Source organism: Lolium rigidum, chromosome 3 (genome assembly GCF_022539505.1).
Source record: "Lolium rigidum isolate FL_2022 chromosome 3, APGP_CSIRO_Lrig_0.1, whole genome shotgun sequence".
NCBI classification, from domain to species: domain Eukaryota; kingdom Viridiplantae; phylum Streptophyta; class Magnoliopsida; order Poales; family Poaceae; genus Lolium; species Lolium rigidum.
This window is the reverse complement of record NC_061510.1, coordinates 299204027-299224148: the sequence shown is the minus strand read 5'-3', so window position 1 is coordinate 299224148 and position 20122 is coordinate 299204027. Positions and strand designations below refer to the sequence as shown.

Below are 20122 nucleotides of genomic sequence, written 5' to 3'. Positions count from 1 at the left end.
GTGGACACAAATGGCATAGTTTTTGGCTCAAGGATTTGGATGCACGAGAAGTAATCCCTCTCAATACAAGGCTTTAGGCTAGCAAGGTTGTTTGAAGCAAACTCAAGTATAAACCGGTACGGCAAAAACTTACATAAGAGACATATTGCAAGCATTATAAGACTCTACATGTCTTCCTTGTTGTTCAAACACCTTAACGAGAAAATATCTAGACTCTAGAGAGACCAATCATGCAAACCAGAATTTTAACAAGCTCTATGTAGTTCTTCATTAATAGGTGCAAAGTACATGATGCAAGAGCTTAAACACATGATCTATATGAGCACAACAATTTGCCAAGTATCAAATTATTCAAGACATTATACCAATTACCACATGAAGCATTTTCTGTTTCCAACCATATAACAATGAACGAAGCGGTTCAACCTTCGCCATGAACATTAAAAGTAGAGCTAAGAACACATGTGTTCATATGCAACAACGGAGGCGTGTCTCTCTCCCACACAAAGGAATGCTAGGATCCAGATTTTATTCAAACAAAAACAAAAATAAAAACAACCGAGGCGGCTCCAAGTAAAGCACATAAGATGTGACGGAATAAAAATATAGTTTCACTAGAGGTGACACGATAAGTTGTCGATGAAGAAGGGATGCCTTGGGCATCCCCAAGCTTAGATGCTTGAGTCTTCTTAAAATATGCGGGGATGAACCACGGGGGCATCCCCAAGCTTGAACTTTCACTCTTCTTGATCATATTGTATCATCCTCCTCTCTTGACCCTTGAAAACTTCCTCCACACCAAACTCAAAACAAACTCATTAGAGGGTTAGTGCATAATTGAAAATTCACATATTCAGAGGTGACATAATCATTCTTAACACTTACTGGACATTGCACAAATCTTGCGAAAGTTAATGGAACAAAGAAATCCATCAAACATAGCAAAACGGGCAATGCGAAATAAAAGGCAGAATCTGTCAAAACGGAGAACAGTCGGTAAGAGCGAATTTTTAGGGGCACTTAACTTGCTCAGATGAAAAAGCTCAAATTGAATGAAAGTTGCGTACATATCTGCGGATCACGCACGTAAATTGGCACGGTTTTCAACCTTCGCCATGAACATTAAAAGTAAAGCTAAGAACACCAGTGTTCAATATGAAAAAGCGGAGCGTGTCTTTCTCCCACACAAGGATTGCTAGGATCCGAATTTATTCCTACAAAAACAAAAATAAAACATACAGACGCTCCAAGTAAAGCACATAAGATGTGACGGAATAAAAATATAGTTTCACTAGAGGTGACCTGATAAGTTGTTGATGAAGAAGGGGATGCCTTGGGCATCCCAAGATTAGATGCTTGAGTCTTCTTGAAATATGCGGGGATGAACCACGGGGGCATCCCCAAGCTTAGACTTTTCACTCTTCTTGATCATATTATATCATCCTCCTCTCTTGACCCTTGAAAACTTCCTCCACACCAAACTCAAAACAAACTCATTAGAGGGTTAGTGCATAATCAAAAATTCACATGTTCAGAGAGGACACAATCATTCCCAACACTTATGGACATTACCCAAAGCTACTGAAAGTTAATGGAGCAAAGAAATACACTCAACACAGTAAAAGAGGCAATGTGAAATAAAAGGCAGAATCTGTCAAAACAGAACAGTCCGTAAAGACGGATTTTTTAGAGGCACTTAACATGCTCAGATGAAGAAGCTCAAATTGAATGAAAGTTGCGTACATATCCGAGGATTACTCATGATTTCTCGCAGATTTTTCTGAGTTTCCTACGGAGAGATCTACTCAAATTCGTGACGGCTAGAAATCTGTTTCTATGCGAAATCCAAATCTAGTATCAACCTTACTATCAAAGACTTTACTTGGCACAACAATGCAATAAAGTAAAGATAAGGAGAGGTTGCTACGGTAGTAACAACTTCCAAGACACAAATATAAAACAAAAATTGCAGAAATAAAATAATGGGTTGTCTCCCATAAGCGCTTTTCTTTAACGCCTTTCAGCTAGGCGCAGAAAGTGTAAATCAAGTATTATCAAAAGAGGAAGCATTAACATTATTACCAGGGGCTTTGCCTACCCTTCTTACTCTTATTCTTACTCTTTGATTTAGGGAATACATGACCGCATCTGGGTGTAGAGGTAAAATTTAGAGTGCCTTTCCCCACATCTATGGTTGCTCCCAAGAGTTTCAGCAGGGATCTTCCAAGTGTGATTTGTCCTGTCCCTACACATTCAATAACGAGATAATCAGTGGATACCGTTCTTCCAAGAAAGGTTGTGAACACACCTTCAACTATTCCCTTAGGAATTATAACAGAGTTATCAGTAAGAGTTATTCCTTCTCCTCCTTCAGTAAGTCCCCAAAGTGTCAAAGATTCATAAATACTTTTAGGCATAAGGCAAAACTCAGACATAATATCACAACAGGCATAGAAAGTTTCACAACAAATAGCAACTTTAATAGTAGGGTCCCACATTGAAGGTTCATAGTTACTGGGACATAATCAAAATGCTCACGAATCTGACTATACCCTTCTTTTACAAGATATATTTGTCTCGAGAGTGTTTAACCTATTATAAATACTAGCAAGAGATGAATCAAAATTATTAGCGGAGCTAGATGATGTAACCAATTTTTTTATGGCATTAAAAGCTTGATCCCCATCGCAATGAAGGAAATCTCCTCCCACTACAGCATCCAAGGCATATCTATAGCGAAGAATAAGCCCAAAATAAAAGTTACTAAGAAGCAGGCTTAGAGTCATTTGGTTCAGTTTTACCATAAGAATCAAAAATTCTAGACCAAGCTTCCTTAAAACTCTCCTCATCCCCTTGTTTAAAAGTAAAGATCAATTCCTCAGGTGACAGAGTAACAAGTATAGGACTAGACATGATAACAAATTAAATGCAAGTAACTAATTTTTTTATGTTTTTGATATAAAGAAAGCAAACAAGACATAAAATAAAATAAAGTAAAGCAAGACAATAAACAGAGTAAAGAGATTGGATGTGAGAGACTCCCCTTGCAGCGTGTCTTGATCTCTCCGGCAATGGCGCCAGAAAAAGAACTTGATGACGCGTGAAGCACACGTCCGTTGGGAACCCCAAGAGGAAGGTGTGATACGTACAGCAGCAAGTTTTCCCTCAGTAAGAAACCAAGGTTATCGACCAGTAGGAGATGAAGGCCACGTGAAGGTTGTTGGTGGAGGAGTGTAGTGCGGCGCAACACCAGAGATTCCGGCGCCAACGTAGAACCTGCACAACACAATCAAAATACTTTGCCCCAACTTAACAGTGAGGTTGTCAATCTCACCGGCTTGCTGTAAACAAAGGATTAAACGTATGGTGTGGAGAATGGTGTTTGTTTGCAAAGAACAACAGAGAACATTGATTGCAGTAGATTGTATTTCAGATGTAAAAGAATGGACCGGGGTCCACAGTTCACTAGTGGTGTCTCTCGAATAAGATAAATAACATGTTGGGTGAACAAATTACAGTTGGGAAATTGATAAATAGAGAGGACATAAGAATGCACATACATATCATGATGACTAATATGAGATTTACTTAGGGCATTACGACAAAGAACATAGACCGCTATCCAGCATGCATCTATTCCTAAAAAGTCCACCTTCGGGTTAGCATCCGCACCCCTTCCAGTATTAAGTTGAAAATAACAGACAATTGCATTAAGTACTGTGCGTAATGTAAACAATACAAATATCCTTAGACAAAGCATTGTTGTTTTATCCCTAGTGGAAACAGCACATCCATAACCTTAGAACTTTCTGTCACTGTCCCAGATTCAATGGAGGCATGAACCCACTATCGAGCATAAATACTCCCTCTTGGAGTTACAAGTTTCAACTTGGCCAGAGCCTCTACTAGCAACGGAGAGCATGCAAGATCATAAACAACACACATATGATAGATCAATAATCAACTTGACATAGTATTCCATATTCATTGGATCCCAACAAACACAACATGTAGCATTATAAATAGATGATCTTGATCATGATAGGCAGCTCACAAGATCTAAACATGATAGCACAAGAGGAGAAGACAACCATCTAGCTACTGCTATGAACCCATAGTCCAAGGATGAACTACTCACGCATCAGTCCGGAGGCGGGCATGGTGATGTAGAGCCCTCCGGTGATGATTCCCCTCTCCGGCAGGGTGCCGGAGGCGATCTCCAGACTCCCCCGAGATGGGATTGGCGGCGGCGGCGTCACAATAACTTTTCTCGTATCGTGGCTCTCGGTACTAGACTACTAGGGTTTTCGCGACGTAGAGATTAAATAGGCGAAGGGGCAGAGTCGGGGGACGCTCGAGGGGCCCACCCCATAGGGCGGCGCGGCCAGGGGTGGGGCCGCGCCCCCTAGGGTGTGGCCGCCTCGTCGCCCCTCTTCGTCTCCTCTTCGGACTTCGGAAGGCTCCGTGGAAAATAAGACCGTGGGCTTTTGTTTCGTCCAATTCCGAGAATATTTCCTGCGTAGGATTTCGAAACCAAAAACAACGAGAAAACGAGAAGCGACGCTTCGACATCTTGTTAATAGGTTAGTGCCGGAAAATGCATCAAAATGATATAAAGTGTATATAAAACATGTGAGTATTGTCATTAAACTAGCATGGAACATAAGAAATTATAGATACGTTTGAGACGTATCAAGGAGCCTCCCGAAGAATGCCCTCGACATCCCGTCATGGGAACAACGTTTCGGCAGCGAGCATGCCATCGAGCTCGCGTGGACGGACAATCCCTCGAGCGGCCGCTTCAACAACGTCGCCCGCCGTGCCTGGTGGTACGGCCGCGACGTCGACGCCACGCTCCGCGAGTACGGCTACCGTCCACGCGTCCGCGGGCAACGGGAGCCGGTCTGTTCGGAACCTCCTTCCGGGCGCACGCGCTCGGCCGCGCCTCCTTCCGGAGGTGTCGTCATCTGCGACGACGCGACGCGGCGCGCCTCCTCTGCTCCGGTTCGTTGGATGACGGGGTCGGGCCACCGCTCCCGCGTCAAGGAGGAGGACGCCTCGCCACCACTTCCGCCAGCGAAGAAGAAATGGTGGGAGAAGGAGGCCGAGGCGCAGGCGGCCCTCCGTGGCGACGTCGACGAGGAGGAGTTGCCCGCCCAGAGCTTCATCATCGGCCGCTCCGTCGACGAGGACTACTGTCTCATCTTGATCGACCCGCGGAAGGCGGCGGTGTGGTCCGTCAGGGACCATGACGCCAACTACGTCAACCTCGCCGGACCATCCGAGCTGCCGGCGCCAAAGGAGGAGAAGGCCGACGAGGAGGAGGGCGACGACGCCGGTGATGACCCACAAGTATAGGGGATCGCAACAGTCTTCGAGGGAAGTAAAACCCAAATTTATTGATTCGACACAAGGGGAGGTAAAGAATACTTATAAGCCTTAACAACTGAGTTGTCAATTCAGCTGCACCTGGAAAAGCACTAGTAACAGGGGTGATGTGAAAGTAGCAGTGATATGAGAGCAATAGTAACAGTAACACAGCAGCAATAATAGTAACACAGGAGCAATGGCATCAGAAAATAGTTGATACTACTTCCAATGACATGTAGAACGAGTATATGATGATGAAAGATGGACCGGGGTTCCCAGCTATCTACACTAGTGGTAACTCTCCAATAACAAGTGTTGGGTGAACAAATTACAGTTGAGCAATTGATAGGATTGAAATAGCATTAAGACAGAACATCAAGATCATTAATCATGTAGGCATGTTTTCCATATATAGTCATACGTGCTCGCAATGAGAAACTTGTACAACATCTTTTGTCCTACCAGCCGGTGGCAGCAGGGCCTCTAGGGAATCTACTCGGAAATTAAGGCACTCCTTTTAATAGAGCACCGGAGCAAAGCATTAACACTCCGTGAAAACATGTGATCCTCATATCTAAGCCTTCCCCTCCAGTTGTCCCAATTTCTGTCACTTTGGGGCCTTTGGTTCCGGACATATACATGTGCATACAACTTGTAGATACAATCTAAGCAATAAGTATAGAGCTTAAATCTAAGATCATCCCACTCGGGCCCTAGTGACAAGCATTAAACACAACAAGATTGCAGCAACAATAACTTCATAAACTTTGTAGATAGACAATCATAATGTAACAATCCATCGGATCCCAACAAACACAACACCGATTACATCGGATGAATCTCAATCATGTAAGGCAGCTCATGAGATCATTGTATTGAAGTACATGGGGGAGAGAATACCAACTAGCTACAGCTAGAACCCGTAGTCCATAGGGGAACTACTCACGGAGCATGATGGTGGCGGTGGCGTCGATGGAGATGGCTTCCGGGGGCACTTCCTCGTCCCGGCAGGGTGCCGGAACAGAGACTTCTATCCCCCGAATTGGAGTTTCGCGATGGTGGCGGCGCCCCTGGAGTCTTTCTGGAGTTTCGTCAATTTGTATCGCGTTTTTAGGTCGAGACGGCTTAAATAGGCGAAGAGTCGGAGTCGGAGGGGCCACGGGGCCTCCTCACACTAGGCCGGCGCGGCTAGGGTGGAGCCCGCGCGGCCCACACGTGTGGGGCCCCCAGGGCACCCCTCTGGTCCCCCTCTGACTTTCTGGAAGGTTCCGGGAAAAATAAGATGTTGGGTCTTCGTTTCGTCGAATTCTGAGAATATTGCCCGAACGGCCTTTACGGAACCAAAAACAACAGAAAACGACAAGCTGGCCCTTCGGCATCTCGTTAATAGGTTAGTTTCGGAAAATGCATAAAAACATTATAAAGTGCAAGCAAAACATGTAAGTATTGTCATAAAACAAGCATGGAACATCAGAAATTATGGATACGTTGGAGACGTATCAGCCGGCAGCTGGTCCTTCAGGTCATCCAGCGGCGACGAACTGGACTTCATCGCCTTCGACTCCCCGCGCCGCTAGATGTTTATTTTTAGTATTTTAGTTTGAATCCGTGTTAAATTTGTAAAAATTTCGTTCGAACTACGTATGAATATCGTGTTGCAAATTTGTATTTAAAATTCAAAATCTATGGGGGCCGACTATTTGGGGGCGTCGGTGTAGGAGCAGCCCCCCCAAATGGAGGACGCTGTGCCGGCGTCTCCCAAACGAAGGTGCTAATGCTTATTTGAAGACTACCAGTGGAGATAGCTCTAAGCTGGCTACAGATGACATAACACTTGACTTATAGGCAACAGCTAGCTACACTATTGTGGAATTGCTCTCAAAGGGATATATAGTCGGATGATTATTGGAACAGTACCGTTTGAGAAGAGGCTGTACTCCGCCTCTGCCGTGCCATCAGCGTACGGGCGCACGTGGCACGCCGGAAAAAAGGTGAGCCGCGTGCAACCGCAGCTCACTCTCGCCTTCTCCCTCCCTTGCCCCTCGTCTCGGCTCGAACCGGTTTCCTCGCATCGCATGGCCGCGCCTCCCAAACCCTAACCTAACCTGCAGATCCTTTGCCCCACCCCTAAACCCTTCCCCAATCTCCGCTCCTCCACCTCCACCACCCCGCGGTGCTCGCCGGCGCGGGCACCGCCTGCCCTCCGCTGCTCCGCCGGGCGGAACTGCTCGGTGCCTCCCCCGCCCGCCTCCGCCTTCGCGCGCGAGGTACGCATAACCTACTCCCTCCTCTTCCGGGCCCTCCTCCTCTCCGCGCGGCCCGCCTCGATGGTCAGCTTGCGGAGCACCGTGGTGGTTCCACGCGCGCGCGGGGCGCCGGTGATTCACCTATTCGGGGCGAACCCTAGGCTCACGGGGGTACGGAATGGTGCGGGCTGGTTGGTTATTTATTTGTGTATTTCCATGCCTGCTAGCTCGCCTCCCCCTCCCCTAGCCGCGAGCCACACTTACCTTCCCAAATTGGAAACATTGCATTGCCAAGCATTAATGGTGCCGGAAAACCCTTGTATTGCGTGCCAATCGTTCCTGCATGCTCCAGCGATGGTGTATCCGTTATGGATTGTGTGGCTGGAAAAGATGTGGGGGAGGAGGCCGAGTGATTGATTCTCTTGTTTTTTCTCTTCTCTTTCCATTTTACCGCTGCAAGTGTCCCCAAGCTCCGAGTTAATCCCGATTGCGTTATTTTGTCTATGCATATCCCTTTTTGTGTATGAATTATGAGCCCATTGTAGACTTTGGACAATGCCCTTCGCTCATCGGTATGATACTATATTCTTAAGTAGAGGGCATGCCAAAGTCACACAAAATTCGTGTTATGCACCGCCTTACTTTTGTTCACCAGGTTAGAAAAAGATAAGGGTAGGAAGTGGTGCAGAGGAAGGGAGAGACGGGCTTTGGCAGAATGGTTAAGGGGAGTAGAGATAGAGAGCGATGAATGGGCCACGAAAATGATTTTGAAATCTGGAAAAACCCTGAGCATTCTATTAAGCTAGGAGAAATACCAAATGAACTAGAAATAATCCAGAAAAATAACCCCATGGTTTAAGATCTTAATTTATATCCAATTTTTAATTTGCTTAAGCTAACTGGGTGGATCGAACTAAGCTTCTCTCCAAATCTTTTTTTTGCGAAGATGAAAACTAACGAACTATGTTTGTGGCTTTGTGCATGGTTTAAGGGGTTTTGTTTTCCGACAAATAACCCCGTATTTTATTATATTTCATTCGCTTGTATGTGTTCCACAATCGTATCCTGCACTGTCCATTAAGGTTCAAAGCAGCGCTATTCCAAAATTTCTAGTTTTGTCTCTGCCTAGCGCCTACCTCACCTGAGCTCAAAAGCCTAGGCATCTTAAGCGACACATTGCTGCTTTTTTATCATTATTACTATTCATGCTTATTTTTCTATCTGAGCTGAACATCGCGTACTTTACGTGGGAGAGTAGGTAAAAATGTACTGTGAGCAGCAAGAGGAACTTTGGTAATAGCTATGTGATGTGTATTTGCTTATCCGTGGTTAGTATAAGAATGAAACCCTTTCATATGATCCTCCGTTTTTCAAAAAATGCATCAATTGCGTGTGGATGAAGCTCTCAAAACTGTTTCTTCTTCCCATGTCCTTCAGCCATGTAGTTGAAATTTACCCAGTTTTTCTAGCTTGGTTTCCTTCTTTGGTCTGTTGTGCTGTTTGTATCTCAAAGTTGGTTGTCTTTGCAAATATTGTTTGAAAGACTTTTACTCTGTGCTTCAGCTAATTAATGACTCCTGAAAAATCTAGAATGTGTTTGTTTTCAGGTGCATATCTCAACTTGATCTGAGGGATATATGAAGCAGTGGATGTTTGATGACCTTCTCTATGGATTTGAACGCATCACCATTGCCTGAAGAAGATGAACAGCCTTATGAAGAACCTGTGGAGGTTGATTATGCACAAGAGGAACATGTTGAGTCTGCTGTTGAAACATTGCGAAGGGTATGTAATGCCAGTTCTGGTTATAATTTTCCATTTGTCGTGAAATTCTCACTTTGGATCCTGTACTATTTGATGCTGCTAAATGTTTCATTTTTATGAGAAATTTTGCTGTTGTTACTAGGAGCGTGAAGAGAGACGCATGAAGTTAAAGAGAGAGCAGCAAGATGAAGGGTCAAGGCAACATCCTCAGCAGATTAGGAATGAATATGCACCTCCAATCAAAGTTGGTAGAGGCCGGATTAAAGAGGCACCTCAGGGTATGAAGAATTCGCACTTTCCTAAGGAGTTATATAATTGTGTATACAATATATATTTCTATCTTGAATCCTTGCTTTTCTTGCTGACAACCTTTTGTTATGATGATATTGTTTCCTCATGAGTGGATTTCTAATAGTTGTATTTTCATGTTGTGATTTCAGGCTGGTTGGATTGCCCTGCATTTGGTGAGCCAATAGATAGAATCATACCCTCCAAAGTTCCTCTTGATGAAACATTCAACGAATCGGTTCCTCCTGGCAAAAGATATTCTTCCAAACAAGTAATAAACAAGCAAAGAAAAGCTGGCCGTGAAGTAAGTATTGGGTGGTTGATTTTTTTTTTTTCGAAATGGGGGATGTGCCCCAGCCTCTGCATCAAAAAGATGCATACGGCTGCTTTATTACCTATTGGGTGGTTGATAATTTATAGGTGTACCATATGTGTGTGCTTGGTGTACCTCGTATGCAAAACTGGATACCGTTCTGGATATCTGATATATAGCCACACAAGAGAAATATGCCAATTTGAAGTGCACTTAAAACATTTTTATTTTACTTAACTCTGAAGTATTAACCTTTTCTTGTTCGTACCACAAGGGTTTTAGGCACACCTTTCATTTGTATGGATGGATTTCTTGTTAGTTACCAGCAGATAATTGTATTTCTGTTTAAATTTGTAACTTCTTTTTTACAGATAGGTTTAGTCATTGATCTGACAAATACTTCTAGATATTACTCATCAGCAGAATGGACAAACCAAGGTACCAAGTATGTCAAGGTGAGAGCTTAGCTTTAAAAAAACTTTGTATGTTGAAGAAAATCTTTCCTAACATATTCCTTTTTTAGATTCCTTGCAGGGGAAGAGATGCTGTACCAGATAATGAATCTATTAACGCATTTGTCTATGAGGTAGTAGCAGCAATTTTAATGATACAGATATTTACGTCATCGATAAAATATACTCTGGATAGTGTATGTATTTGCGAAGGGGTCTGATTCTTAATTCCAGATATAATTTGACATCGCTTTTACCCCAATTGTTCCCATGTTTCTTTCACACCATGCTTTATACTGCAAGGTGGGTCATCTATGGCACCTTGCCTTTCATGACAGTCCACTTCTTTGGGATTGGTTGATAATTATCATGTTTTGTGCTACGTGAACACATTACGTAGTTTTTTTAGACCCATCATGTTACTCAATTTGAGGATCTAGCTCTTTTCCATTTGTTATATTCTTATATCCCCTGTACCTGTTCATTTGGAGTTTCAGTTAATTAGAATAGTGCATAGTGGTTGCATTCTCATCTCTGTTTTCTATAACAATATGTTGGGAGCACAAATTTGATTATATGCATGTGCATATGGATCTTTGTCGTTTTGTAGGCTTCTGCGACTTTCTTGTTTTCTTAATGAGATACTCTTCAACTCGACTTGGTTAGTTTTTTGTACTGTAGAATATAATTGATCTGCATGTAGGTCATTTTTAACTACCATATTTATTTAGAGTTCCTCATAAGCTACTTATGTAACATTTTGCTATTTCAGGTGATGACGTTTCTTGAACGACAAAAGCAGTCAAGGACTCCAAAATATGTTCTAGTTCACTGTACCCATGGTCATAATCGCACAGGCTTCATGATTATTCATTACCTCATGCGTACACACATCTCTTGGGTTGCTGAGGTAGGGCAATTAGACACTGAATGTGTTTTGTTCAGCGTAGATCCACTGTTTGCCTTGACATCAGTTATCTTCCTAGGCAATAAATATATTTGCTCAAAGGCGACCTCCTGGAATATATAAGAGGGACTACATTGAAGCCTTGTATTCATTTTATCATGAGGTTCCTGCGAATATGATTGTAGCATGCCCTTCAACACCAGAATGGAAGAACCCTTTTGATCTTGATTTAAATGGTGAAGCTAAGCAAGATGACGATGACGATGCTGGCGATCTTGCACCGGTACATGTATGTATTTTTTCCCTTTAGGTAAAACGATTCCAAGTAATTGTAGGCTGCTTCCCTTTAGTGTTTTCTTGCTCATGAGACACCACCTTGTATTTTGCAGAACGAGGTGGAGGAAAAAGTCATAACTAATGATGATGTGCTGGGAGACGCTGTACCTTTTGATCAGCAAGAGGCTCTACGCATTGTATGTTATCGGTTGCTTGAACTGCCCCCTGTAAGTATAATATCTTTGGCCTGCCCCAGCTTACTCTTTTTTTTGTGTGTGTTGATTAATATCAGACTGAGGATAGCATCAAGCACCAGCGTTGCCATTTGTCGAGTACTCTCCCATTCCAAAATATTAGGCGCACACACTTTTCCAAATTTTGACTTTGACCAGTGATTATATAAATTATGTGTCACGTAATCCTCATATAGTTGAACTAAAGTTAAATCTTGTAGAATGCGTGCATCTTATATCTTGTATCAAAGGGAGTAAAGTTGAATGTTGCTAGTTCCATTTTTTGCTTGCTATTATTACCAGTTCCAGTTTTGGCCTTGCTTTTCAATTTTCAAGCAAGCAGACAGTACTTGATGTGACAGTTTTACATGAGCACCAGCAGGTTAACTATTTTACTAAGTTATGAAAGATTGTACAAAGATGTGATTTTGCATTTTCCAAGTGGAGTCTTGAAAGAATTATTAGGAAACTCAAATTATATAGTATATAATTTTCTATGGCATGGGAGAAACATGCTATCATGGGCAGGTGACGATCATGTTTTAAGTGTCTTTGGCTCTTTGCCTGTGCATAGCTATTATTTTGTGCAATACTTCCATTTGTCACTTCCATCTACCAACCTTTTTGTATCTGCAATTTTGTGCATGTGGAACTGCCAAACAAGTTTTCTTACATCCTTTTTTTATAGGCGCGAGGGCATGCACAATTTCCAGGATCACACCCAGTTTCTCTTAACAGGTAACCAACAGTAAACCATAAGCTATGTAATGTTTAGAATGTTGAATCAGGTTTTTTCGTCCATCTTTCTGTTATCACTAAAATTTCTCTTACATTTTCTATTTGCATCCTGATTCTTGGCTATTTCCTTGTGTAGCTTGGAGTAGGAATTCTTATGAAGCATAATAAGAACATGCAAATCAGTACCTAGTTTTAATTAATGCATGCATTTGTTGAGTTGAAATTACACAATTCTGGAGATTGGAATCCTTGTTTTACGTATCAATTTCCTTCAATTTGTTCGTAAAGCTTGTCCCCATTCTCACATATTAGAAAGTGATGATTTGTTCTCAGTTAAGTCTTTCAGTCCAAAAAGTATTGGGATAGCTAAAAAGAGGTCAGGCTTCCCGAAAGCTAGGTGGGTATCACATTTATGCATGACATTGGATGTTCCTTTGCTTGACACATGCAGTGGGGCATGCTGTTTTTTGGGGAGTGATGGGGCGTGCATGGTTTTCTTGTTGAAAAATTAAAATCCAAAATCAACTAACATTTGAACGCAGTGTCTAAATTACAAACCGCATTTACTGTTGTGTTACTTGCGTTGACATCTTCAAAACTAGATCACATGTTGATAGGTTCTGCTGAATCATGGTGGCTAAGGCTATCCTTAGCTCCCTGCCCACCTTCTATCTCTGCACTCTTAAGTTAGCTGATGGAGCTATTGGAATTGTGGATAAGGCCAGGAGAATTGGCGTTTGGGGCAAACTGGAAAATTCCAATAAACCTAAATCCTTGGCGGCATGGGACCTTGTCTGTAGGCCAAAATCCAAAGGGGGTCTTGGTATCACAAATCTAGCTGCCCACAATGAGGCCCTACTTATCAAATTCTTACACAAATTCTTCAATAAGGAAAACATTCCTTGGGTCCATTTGATTTGGAGGAGTTACAACAACTCTTCTCCACAAAGCACCAACATCTCTAGCTCTTTTTGGTGGAGAGACATTGTCAAACTCTGCTCAAAGTTTAAAAGCATTGCCTCCTGCTCCATTGCATCTGGCGATACTGCACTCTTTTGGAGCGATAATTGGACTTCAGATCTCCCAATGATAAGGTTCCCAAGGCTCCATTCCTTTGCTATTAACAAACTTGCCTCAGTAAAGAACATCCTGGACCTGAGCGACCCCATTGATGCTTTCCACCTTCCTTTATCAAACCAAGCTTTTGAGGAATTCCATGAATTTAACCACCTCATTGAACAAACAAGGTCTGCTCGGAATGCGGATGGTAATGATATTTGGTCTTATAGCTGGGGCAATCATTTCTCTGCCAGCAAGTTTTACAAATTGAACTTTGAGCACATTCAAGCTCCAACTTTCTCTCCCTGGATCTGGAAATCTAAATGCACACCAAAGATAAAAACTTTCTTCTGGCTCCTTGCCAATGACCGACTAAACACGAAGGATATGCTCATAAGGAAAAACTACAATTTCGAAGACAATGGGCTATGTCAAATTTGTGACAACAGATTGTTGGAAACCAGGGATCACCTTTTCTGGAGCTGTACTTTCAGTAGGCAATGTTGGGCAAAAATTAACATCATGATCAATGACAGCCTTGAACTCCCCAGATGATTACAGCAGCTAGATGCAACTTTAGAAAACCTTTCTTCTTTGAAGTTTTTGCCACAGCTTGCTGGAATATTTGGAAGAGTAGGAATGGTCTTATCTTTGATAATGAAGCACCTTCTGTTAGAGCTTGGACCTTTTCTTTCAAAAGGGACCTCTTCCTGCTTTCTTACAGAATGAAGGATGATCTCAAATCCTCCCTTTTAGCCTGGCTAGACGATCTGTAGTTCCTTTGGGCTATGCCCTGGGCTAAGCCCTTTTGTACATTCCGTACCTCTATCTTGTACATATATTTCTTTTTTTAATAAAATTTACTGTCGGGGCCTCCCCTACAGTTTTCAGATCAAAAAAAATAGGTTCTGCTGAGCTTCTTTTGACAAAAATAAACTTGCATTTCTGGAGGGGCTACCATTTCACCCTACAACTGGATCTGCCTGTGTGCTGATATCCTTGTTTACCACAGCATACAGTTTAATTGTTATAATAAAGTACACTGATTTTTATATCATTTGTCTGATATTATTTAAATTGTGCTAAGTTCAAAAAGAGAGTTATAAATCTGGAGGCATTATTTTTTCGATAACGTAACTTATATATTGGATAAAACGTGCAGTGCACAAAAAATATGTTTGCTCGTAAAAAGAAAGAATAGGTGTTTTTTTTTTGCTAATCTTAATTAGAAAACAATTGTTATTTCAAGGGTATGAAAACAAGCAAGGGCCTGTAAATTTTCGTAAAGTTTGTCCTTGTACTTTCATAACATGAACAAGTGATGGCTAGTTCCGAGTCATATGTAGAAGGTAATACTAAGGTAGCGATTAGTTGTACAGTTATTTGTGAGAAAAAAAACTATTTATTTAGATATTAGGTAAACAGGCATGGTTCAGCAAAATTTCATTGTTTCTGAATTCTCTTACGATATTGGTTTAGCTCCTGGTGACCTATGTAGCCCTTTTAATCTAATTCTCTTGTTTCTTGCATGCAGTGATAATCTGCAGCTACTTAGACAGCGGTATTATTATGCTACATGGAAAGCTGATGGAACTCGATATATGATGCTTATAATGAGGGATGGTTGTTTTCTGATTGATCGGAATTTTTGCTTTAGGAGAGTTCAGATGCGCTTTCCCGTAGGAACTTTAATGAAGTAAAGTTCTTCTTATGCTGGAGAAACAATTGTGGTGCATTTTTGCTTTAAAAATTAACATTATTTCTTTGCCAATTGAAGGGCTCACATCATATGACCTTGATTGATGGGGAAATGATTATAGATACAGTACCAGATTCAGGATTGAGAAGGAGGTACTTGGCATATGATCTGATGGCACTTGATTCAGTGTCTAAAACAAAGGTATATGCCGAGCACCCTTCAATACTTTATTACCTGGAAGCCAGTTTTTCCGTGTATTGTTAATGCTTTGCTTCTCTGCTGTGAGCCATTCCTAGTCATTTTACCTCCAACATTATATGAACGAGACTATAACGATCCTGTTGCCGCACATGTTTTTGGAAACAGTAATCACTGTTTCCCTTTGTGTTTTCATCTGATTTTGTTGATTGAAACTTTGTTGAGGTTAGGATTAAAGATGGCATTGACTATACATACTATTTTACCAGTATGAGTTACTACTTTTTTTTTGGTAGGATTTGTTTACAGCTAGCCCTTATCACCGCAAATTAATATTTGGCCTTAGTACTGCTTTCAATTTGTGGAATTTTTTATGCAGTTGCCTTTTGCTGAAAGGTGGAGATTAATTGAAGATGAAATAATTCGGCCACGCTATAACGAGAGAAAACAGTTTGAGAGTGGTGCTAAGAGCAGTCCGATGTACAGATATGACATGGAGCTATTTTCGGTGAACTTATCTAAACGTGCTGAATTTTCATGTTTCATCTCGATGAGTTGAGTTACATTTCTAATGCTTGGGTGCATTACCAGGCCCGGAGAAAGGATTTTTGGCTGCTGTCTACAGCAAAAAAGGTACTGAAGATGTTTATTCCAAAACTTTGCCACGATGCTGATGGCCTGATATTTCAGGTATGTTATTGGTGGCTTTACTTGAAATCTGTAATAAGTACATAGTATTATTTATGTTGATAGAACCTCTTGGGAAACTACATTGTAACACAACTTTGGAGTTACTACTAATAGTAGAGGGAGAGAAAAGTATTGACATTTAGTCTCCCTGATGTTGCAAACTACCGGGACTTTCAAGTACTATTCGAACTGTTTATTCCAGTTTGTGCTTACTCTATTAGTCATCTGTGTACACAAGTAATCTGTTTGTGAGATGCTTGGAAGCATGAAAATGTGGTATATCAGTATACAGTTAAAGGCTTTTGTGGTAGCACTGTGAAATTAATTTATCAGTTTGGATGTTAGGTGCAAATTTATTTTCCAGTTCACCTTGCACCAGCAGTAATGTTTTTGGTGTAGGCCTGTTTGGTAGATCTTATCCTTATTTGTTAGCCCCTTTCTTCTGATCCTCCAAGGATCTACTCCCATGAGGATCTTAGATCTTTCTTAGAAAGTGTTTCACTCATTAGTTGGCTCCAGAAACACTAAAAGCACATTTTGAGGAAATTAGACTATATTGTTCCTTGCTATAACTCTCTTCAGATTAAGTCATATCTTAATTTACGCCATACTACTTTTCCTGCACTCAGTACTGCTTCTAGCTGGCAGTACTTTTATGGGATTGGTTCAAATTAGCCACTTTGACAGTTGACAGCAGAATATAAATTAACACCATATATAGCAAATAAAGGGGCAAAACAGCCATGCTGCTCTGTACACCAATTTCTTATTAGTCCGCAACAGACACAAAATTGCATCAACATCAAGGACGAATGCTACAATCAGTTAGCACCATTCATTGCTGAACAACCCAATAGGACAAAGTTTGCACACGAATGGAAATCGAATGGGTAGCCAGAGGTGTTTAGATGAACAGGCGGAGATGGCTGCAATGTGGACTTGGTTTTGGGTGGCGACTACACGGCAGTATGATCAGGGTTTTTTATGGAAATGTAGAAGGCCTCCAAGCTAGAAATTTGTCAGGTAGCCGTTCATCGCTCATTCTGGCAGCCTCTAGTAGCATGGTGGCTCTCATGGTTCGCCTGTTGCCTTCCATGGATGTACGGATAGAGCAATATTAGGGGAAAGAAGGCGAGAATAGAAAAAAGCTGGTACTTTAAATAATGGCGATTACGTGTGATCAGGCGGTGCTTCTTTGGGTGGTTTATCTTGACCCCACGAGAATTTACAGTCAGGTCGCTCCTCCTGTCTACTTCTTATACTGTTCCATTCACAACTGCCTGTGGATCTCCTTTTGGAGCTAGAGTTGTCTGGCTCATCTCCTTAGACCCCTATTGAGAATCTAGGATCATGTGGGGGCAAAATGTATTAAGAAGCGACGAAGGGAGGGAGAGCGTGAGAGCTTTCTCCCAAGCCTTGATCTGGGCCCATTGCTAGAGGTGTCTGGCTCATCTCCTATTGAGAATCTAGGGTCATGTGGAGGCAAAATGTATTGAATCTTTCTCCTAAGCCTTGATGTAGGCCCATTTCTACAGTAGTGCCTTTTCTGACATGACGTACTCATTATGCAGGCTCGGAATGCCTGTTAGTTCTAGATATATGGCTGAGGGTTTGTACAACCGAGGGCTGTATTTCTTGATGCAGTTATAGACTTGAATCTTTGCAATGATTCCCTACCTGTGACTTTGAGCTTCTTTTGACTGTCTGTAACGGTTTATGCATGCTTTCTCCTCTCATTGGCGATTTCTATTGTGTTTGGGAATAATTCATTTGAGGCTTCAAGAAGTACAGTTTGTCTTGTCTAACACAGACTTTCATTTGTTCATGTTCATTAGGGCTGGGATGATCCGTACGTAACTCGAACGCACGAAGGTCTTCTTAAGTGGAAATACCCTGAAATGAATTCAGTTGACTTTTTGTTTGAGGTGTGTATCACCCTTCTGTTCTGAAATTGTAATGGTTAGTTTTTTTTAAAAGGTGGTGTTTATTTCATCATACCTAACTGCTGCAGGTTGGCAATGAAAATCGCCAGCTGGTTTTCCTTTACGAGAGGGGCAAGAAGAAACTCATGGATGGTACTCGGATGGTATTTCCAAGTAAGCATTTCCTGCATTTTTTATGTTCATTTATTTTTTCTGATGAAGCTTATTTGTTCGATATTTATGCTAGTGTTCTGAAACATATGCAGATGAAGAGGATCCATCGTCCATCTCTGGGAGGATTGTTGAGTGCTCTTGGAATAAGCAGGAGCAATGTTGGGTCTGCATGCGCGTTAGAGCCGATAAATCGACTCCAAATGATATCAATACATATCGCAAGGCTGATTCTCCTAACCCTTTTCTAGAATTTACTTATTTTGCATATAAAACATTTATCTATCATTTCGACAAAACTCAGTAATCGATGGTTGCATTTTGAATCATTGACTTGTGAAGTTGCATCATAATAATTTATGCATAGAAGAAGCTCCAGTAGAACACTGCTTCTAAAGCTGGATAATTTGTTATTTTCATGGTTGCAATAGGTGCACTTCAAGGTTATCTCCTTAGCTTGTTAGCATTTTTGATTCACTTCCTTCTTGCTTTGCGTTCCATGAGAAACATTTATCTTTTCTTCAATGGATTTTAATAACTGAAGACATCACCTGGTCAAACTGAGGCAGTGGAATTACTATAATCTTCTGACAGTATTTTTGTGTTATCTGTAGGTAATGAGGAGCATCACTGATAATATAACCGAGGACAAGCTTCTAGAAGAGATCAATGAGATTAGCTCCCTCCCGATGTATGCTGATAGGAAGAAAGCTGATGAAAGAATGGCTCAACATGCAAAGATGGCACAACATCGGCGCAAGATGATGCCACAGCAGTAGTGTTAGTGTTGTTGAAATAGTGATAGAGCGCTGCTACCTGTCTCTCTCGGCAGGGGCTGGTTCCTGTAGGTTGTGTAATTAGTAGAAGTTTAGGGCCGTATGATGATGGCTGGCCAGCCAACTAATTCTTTGCACCTCTTTTGTGCCTACCGCCTGTATAGTTGTCGCTGCAGAGTAGTCCTGTAAATCTTGTAGTTTCATGTTCTATGTTCTTCTCCTATGGTTCTATTTTCATGGGTGTAGAATAGTCGTTCAACAAGGGAGCATGTTCAAGTATCAATTGTATTGCCTCTTATCCTAGAGTAGAATGTTACATGATCTCGGTTGCCTCCATGTCCATTTTTTTATTGCATTGTGTGTTGCTAGGTAGTTAGTAAATTGAGACGTTTCAGTGTATCTTATTTTCTTGCTTGTTTATGTGGGTTTTATTGTATTCTGTCCTATAAATAGGTTCTTAAGTGCAAAAATTGAACGTGTGCTGGCTGGTCTGTTTGAGTGCATGCCTTCAGGACTAATGTTGGTGGAGCTCTTATCGCGTTCAAAACTTCAAGGGCGTGATTGGTTGCTTGCACCAAAATTTTCCTGTATGTGCTTCTGGCCTAGTGGATGTTGTATGAGGTGAAACGAAGCCTGGGTCTGTTTCGTCGTGCAGTTCTGGCCGAGTGATTGACAACTATATGCGCTATGTTGGCTGACGAGGAAGGAGTGGCTATGCGGTCCCTCCCTCTTCATAAGGAGGGATGTTGCCCACCCACCTTGATTTTTTATTTTTTAAATGTAGCCACCTTCATTGCTCACCTTGTTTCGGCGCAGCTCTCCTCTTGCGAAACCTACCTTGATGCTGGTTTTTGTTGCAGGTGTTGTAGCTTCGACCTCGAATTTGGCTCGGTAGTTTGATTCCGGATTCAGACTGGGATTTTTATTTGACGAGAGGAGTCACGGATTCTAAGAGCATCCCCACTCGAGGTCTCCCCGACTAGGCCCCCGAGCGACGTTTTTTCAATCCGGACGGTGTTA

At 41.9% G+C, this 20122-nt stretch overlaps 1 pseudogene; it reads left to right on the top strand.

The window, feature by feature from the left end:
* The first annotated feature begins 7589 nt into the window (after positions 1-7589).
* LOC124703613 lies at positions 7590-19425 on the top strand (annotated as a pseudogene).
* Positions 19426-20122: the final 697 nt, after the last annotated feature.